Genomic DNA, 7,043 nt, shown 5'->3' with positions numbered 1-7,043 from the left:
GTTCGTAAGACGCGGGCTAGAAGACGTGTCATTTCGGATGACGAAGTTACTCCTCCTCCTCGTATTGTTTCTGTGGTCGAGCCCGAAGAAGCTACTTTAGTGAGTGTCACACCTCCTTTTTCACCCGCGCCGCCACAAAGGGGCTCGAAAGGGAGTTTTTTCCAATTAAAGGACAATCGAAACGGAATTTATTTATTTGTTTCAGAGTCGCCACTTGGGAGATTTATGGTGTCCCAAGTCACCGGTTTTAATCCCGAATCGAGGAAAAGAATGACTCTGTTTAACAGTCTGCGCACCAGAAATCCGGATAAGGAATTCTGTTAACCCGGGAGAAGGTGTTAGGCATTCCCGAGTTCCGTGGTTCTAGCACGGTCGCTCAACTGTTATATTCGGCTTGATTATCTGATTTTATACAAGTGTGAACTTATGTGCAAAATTTAACTTTTAACCGCTTTTATCATTTACTGTTTTTATCAAGAATTGCAACGTTGTGAAAATGTATCTCGAACCGCGTTACAATCAATGTACCCGTGGTCGTCGACACACTTTGACTCCGTTGAGATTTGGATTTGGGTCACATCAATGTGCACCCGAGTTTAAGGAAATTAAATTATTAAAGGCGCGCCTAAAGCGACTAGCGTATTTATTTTGGGTAGGACCGTGGAATTTTACTAAACGGTCCATCCCGAAGCCTAAACAATTTTTAAAGCAATATTTATTGAGGGCCCCGCAATTTGTATTTTTATTTGGCGAGGCTCACCTCGTTCTTTATTTCTAATGAATTTGCAACGTCATGGACATGCATCTCGAACCACGTCACAGTCAATGTACCCGTGATTAGAGAGGCATTTCGAATCCGTCGAGATTTTATATGCTAGATTAAGACAAATGTTAACGGAAAGGAATATTACTAAAATTGAAATTATAAATAAAATACAGAATCGACAAATAATATATTCAAAAGAAACTAATTATCCTATAACTAGATTAAACTCGCATTGTTAGATGACTTGAACCGTTGGAATTAATTATTTACAACTATTTGAAACTAGAATCAATCTTAATTACTAATGCATATTCGAAAGTTTATTAAATTTAAACATTAACTCGTCTTGTTTGAACTCAAATCATGCCATAATGCCTAATTCGCGAAATTAATTTAAATTCATGCTTTAACTAAATTTAGCTACATGTTCACGATTAACCTAATGTTGACAATATTAAAACCTTCATAGCCAGTGAACTTAATCAGTTTTGCCAAGCCGATTCACTAAAGACCAACTTATGTTATTTTCCTCTTATTCCAATTATTAAACAGTTTGACAGTAATGAGCATGCTTAAATATATACTACCTAATAATCAAGTTAAAGCAAAGTATTATTTAATACATCACTACAAGATGCCTAGTTATGCAAAGCGACAGAAATTTACAGAATAATAATACATGAAATAGCCTAAATACAATTAGTAAAAGAAACAAAGAAAAAGCTAAATTAAAACTTCAAAGTTCAATTCTTCATATGTATTCATGCTTTCACATTTCAGCTTACAATATGCCAAAGTTACAGTTGTGTACCTGGTATTGTCAATACAAGAAGAAGAAGGTCAACAAAGTAGTATGTAACACAACAACATACAACAGCAGAAAGCCCAACACAGTAGCTTCAACACCTCAATCCAGAAATCCCAGCAACACGGAGAAAACTAGTAAAAATGGAGAAGAAAAATAGTCCGGAAATCTTTCTTTGTTTTTTATTTCTAGCTTTGAACTCTCTATGGTGTTCTTCCACTCTCAATATTTCAGAAAATTTGGTTCTATCTTTTTTACTCTCTCCAAAATGAATTCTGTCCCTGTATATCCAGTGTATCCAGAGTGTATATCGAGTGTATACCGCTCTCTCCGCCCCCTCTTTTTTTCTTCTCTCTATCTAGTCTTTTCTCTTTTTTGAACCCCCTTCTTCCTAAATTTTCTTTTCTATTTATAGCAAATTTTTTGAAATTTTCAGATTTGTTTTTTTATTTTTATTTTTTAATTAAAATAAATCCCACTTACAAATTGCTTTTATTTTTTTAGAAAAAGAAATCCCACCTTTATTTACTTTTATTTTTAAAATTCCAACTTTAATTACTTTTATCTTATTTAAAATCTCACTTTTTATATTTTTAAAAGAGAATCTCACTTTATTTAACTTTTCTTTAAAAAAACAAACCACTATCTTTTCTTTTTCTTTTAAAAATGGTACTTTCAATTACTTTTAATTTTTTTAAATTTTCCGATACCTTTATATTTATTTTTAATTCCAACCTTCTTTTACTTTTTAATTTTTTTAAAATTTTCACAAAACTTTTTATTTTTTTAAATTTTCTACATTCTTTTACTTTTTTTAAAAGAGAATTCCACCTATTATTACTTTTATATTTTTTTATTCAATACCTCCCTTTTTCTTATTTTTTAAATCATTCCCGAAATTATTATTTTTTTTTGAAAAAAAAACAAAATAAAATAAATATTTTCGGATTTTATTATATAAAAAAAATAAAAAATAAAAAAAATATTAATAGTGATAATTCACCTTTTAATTTTTTTTGGTATTTTTATCCTATAATAAAAAGTGTAATAAAGCTAAAATAATAGTAGGTTAAACCCATCATATCCTATTCGAGGGCAGACAGACCCATCATATCCTATTCGAGGGCGGATAGACCCATCATATCCTATTCGAGGGCGGATAGACCCATCATATCCTATTCGAGGGCGGATAGACCCATCATATCCTTTTCGAGGGCGGATGAACCCAAAAATATCCTATTCGATGGCGGACGAACCCAAAATATCCTATTCGAGGGCGGACGAACCCAAAATATCCTATTCGAGGGCGGATGAACCCAAAATATCCTATTCGAGGGCGGATGAACCCAAAAATATCCTATTCGAGGGCGGATGAACCCAAAATATCCTATTCGAGGGCGGATGAACCCAAAATATCCTATTCGAGTGCGGATGAACCCAAAATATCCTATTCGAGGGCGGATGAACCCAAAAATATCCTATTCGAGGGCGGATGAACCCAAAATATCCTATTCGAGGGCGGATGAACCCAAAATATCCTATTCGAGGGCGGATGAACCCAAAATATCCTATTCGAGGGCGGATGAACCCAAAATATCCTATTCGAGGGCGGATGAACCCAAAAATATCCTATTCGAGGGCGGATGAACCCAAAATATCCTATTCGAGGGCGGATGAACCCAAAATATCCTATTCGAGGGCGGATGAACCCAAAATATCCTATTCGAGGGTCACAGAAACTACTCCAAAAGAAATCGAAAAAGAAATAAAACAAGTTACCTTCGGGTACAATTTTGAGAATTTGCGAAATATTTTGATAATTTTCTATCCGTAAATGTTCGCCTTGTAATAGTTAAAAATACAAAAATACATGTTGCATGCATTTAGGAATTAGTGGTGCATTTACGAATTAATGAACCATAATTTAGTTAAAAAGAAAATCACAAAAAATATGCACGTGTATTTCTTGTCATTATATGATTTTATTTTTTAATATTGTGTGTTAATTATTATAGGTGTTAAATAATATGTGTGTAATTTTATTTTGATTTTATAATTTATTTAGGATTTTTGTTTAATTTTGATAATTAAAAGAAAGAAGGAAAATGGGTGAAAATAAAAGGAAATCGGGATTGGGCCACCCTAAGTGGACCCAAATCCAGGCCCAAAACAACCCCATACCCGGTCCAATTTGGTCAAGCTTCGAGACGCCTCAAATGGCGTCGTATTGGCTCCTTTTAATCGGAACCGTTGGATTAAATCAATCCAATGGCCAGGAGCCCTTACCCGTTACCTGAACCCAACCCGTTTCCTGGTTCGAACTGACCCCCCTAACCAAACGACGCCGTGTTGGTTAACTCCCCTAATCCTGGCCACCGATCTTGATTGATCCAGCGGCCAGAATTAAACCACCCACCCCGTATATAAGACCCAATCCATCACCCCACGCCCCAAACCAAACCCCCACTCGCCTACTGTTCATCTTCGTCCCAGAACCCCCCCTCAAACCCTAGCCGCCTTAGGATTCCCCCACCGTAAACCCGGCAACCACGACTCCTGTGACTACCAAAATAACACCCCTGATGCACCCAACCACCCTGAACACGAATCCGTTAACCATTTACCTCGAATCACCCTACAGCTTCTCGAATCTTCAATCGAAGATTCGAGCAAAAACCAGATCTATACCCACCGACCCCAAACTCATACCACAACACCTCCTGACCTCCCTCACACCCAAAACGTTGTTGGTTCCGTTCGAATCTGACCAGAACTGAACGAATCCCAAATCAGACCACCAAGAACCCTAAAAAGGCCAAAAGTTGAGGTTTGTCCGAATTGAAAGACGATGTGGGGTCTAATCGACCTTAGTCAAAGTGTTCTCAGTTGAGAACACTCGATTAAGGTCCATTCGACCCCAAAAATGGTCGAGTCCGAGTTCAAACCTGAGTCAGTTTTGATTTTTCAAATCCCTGAGGTAATTTTTCCCTTTTCTTTTGTCCTCCTATGAATTCTATTTGTTTTTTATGTTTAGTTTGGTTTGTTTCTGATTTCCTGTCAAACTCTGTGAAACCTGAGGTAATGTTTAGTTTGTTTTGGTGTTTTAATGATTACCTGCTGTATATTATAGCTTGTATAGTCGTTTAAATAAGTGTCGTCAATCAATTTGTTTGAAATTAGAGGAAATAGGACCGTAGCTCAGTAATGTCCTCCATGTATGTTTTCCAGCACCACGTCTATATGCTAACTTATAATGAACCTGTTAAATATGTTTAGTTTTGTCGTTGAACTAGACTACTCCCTCATTCAGTAACCTCATGATCTTCATAAAAGCCTGTTCATTATTCATTACTGCCTCGATCTTAACCTGTTGGTTGTTGTCTTTTGCATTTTTGGCTCTGAGTTGGTCAGGATTGGCTCCCAATATGACCAACTCATACCATTTGATTGACACCTTTGTTTGATGAAGTTTGAATCATTAGTTGAACTTAGGTTGAGAATTGGGCATAACTGTAGAAGTTTAACAAATCAACCTGAAATCAGTGTTAGGCTTAAGTTGATTAGCTAGTAATCAGTGATTAGTTGAATTTAGAGGGGTTTATATACTAACTATTAAGGGTTAGGGTAACGCAGTAATATGCAAAGGGTTAAGGGGTAATTTTGGGAGTTTAGTAGCATGTTAACAGGCTGTTAAAGCTGGGGTCTGCCTAGGGGTCATTTGTTAAACTTATTTTAATGACAATGGGGAACAAAACAACAAGCATGGGAATTAAGTGAATATTATAATAAACCCATAACTCTTGATTAAAACAAATAAGACAAGCATGAGGAACAATATAGTGGGCATCAAGAAAAGACATTTAGGCTTGGGGATTAAGGGGTATGGGCAGAATAAAGGTTGAAGGGATCAAGGCAGCCTGGGGGCTTGCCATTTCTGGCTTATAAATAGGCTGATTTAGAGTTAAGGGCAAAGAGGAGAAGTTCAGAGAAAGAGAAAAGAAAAGAAAAAACAAGGCTGGTCTTCCAACCTTTAGAGGATAGTCTGTTCCAGAGTAATAGAGAGTTAAGAGTGTGCTGGATTTTTGAACATAACAATCAGAAGCTACTGCTTTTCTGCATCTGTTTCCTTCCCTGCTTAGCCTGTATTTGTTTTGATGCCGCTGGGCTGCAAACTGGGTCTTTTACTTGTTGAACACTGTTTCAGTTGAGTGTTCTTGGTTTTCTGTTGGTTTGAGAGTTCACTGGTCTTCTGCTTGCTTTAAATCTGTTGTTGGTTTCTCCTACTGGGTATTATTGGATTTTGTTTTGCTGGGTTTGCTGTTGGTAACAAAAATCTGACTGCTGGGGTTGTGTTGCTGCTTTCCTGCTTGCTGTGTTGTTGTGCAAGCTACTACTTTCCACTGATCATTCCTTTTCTTCTTTTGCTTTCCTATACCAGGTACACAACTGATACACTGTCAATGTAAGCTAAAATTTGAAGCATGAATACAAAGAAAATTTGAAGAGTTGAAGTTATTTCGAATTAGCTTTAAAAATGTACTGAAAATTGGTTGCCTGTAGGGTAGTCCGCTTTCTCTCCTAGACCGTATAGTTAGCTATGGTGTAGTTGAACATTTATACATGTCGTTTAGTTGATGAACTCCATGTTTTGTTTATAGTTAAATGAAGGGATTGATGGTGTGTTCCTTAACGTATTGTTACTTCGATTTGCTTATTAGACAATCGGTCTCAAAAGCACGACAGGCCTTAGGTAATTAACTGCTGGACAATTTAAGCTAGCTCAATCATCGAACCGCCTAATCTAACTCGCGATAATATGTTCAATTATATGTTCTCATTTTTACCTTTCTGCCTCTCAAATGACGAATGTATGTAGGATAGTGTAACCAGGTAGTAAGCATGTAAATAAAGTTGGACCGTTCTTCTTCTTTCACTATTAGAGACAAACTTAATAAAAAAACATAGTCACTATAGGTTTATCCTTTTAAAAATGAGATGAGCCTCGTCAAATAAAACGCACAGATTGCGGGGCCCTCACAAAAATGTATGTATTAAGTACTTAGAATTCTGGATAGGCCGCTTAGCAAACTCCACGGCCTTACCCAAAATAACAACACGCTAGTTTCTTTAGGACGCGTCTTAATTAATCTTACTCTCTTAATCTCGGGTGCACATTTATGTGACCCAAATCCAAATCTCAGCGGAGTCGAAATGTATCTCTAATCACGGGTACATTGATTGTGATGTGGTTCGAGATGCGTGCCCATGACGTTGCAAATTCCTTTTGAAAAAAAATAAGAATGATATGAGCCTCGCCGAATAAAAAATACAAATTTGCGGGGCCCTCAGTAAATATTTGCTTTAAAATTGCTTAGACTGCGGGATGGACCGTTTAGCAAAATTTCACGACCCTACCCAAAGTAAATGATACGCTAGTCGCTTTAGGCGCGCCTTTAATAATTTAATTTTCTT

The sequence above is a fragment of the Nicotiana sylvestris genome, chromosome 2, assembly GCF_000393655.2.
Source record: "Nicotiana sylvestris chromosome 2, ASM39365v2, whole genome shotgun sequence".
In the NCBI taxonomy this organism is placed as follows: Eukaryota; Viridiplantae; Streptophyta; class Magnoliopsida; order Solanales; family Solanaceae; genus Nicotiana; species Nicotiana sylvestris.
The sequence above is the reverse complement of the archived record's forward strand: the minus strand, read 5'-3'. Positions refer to the sequence as shown.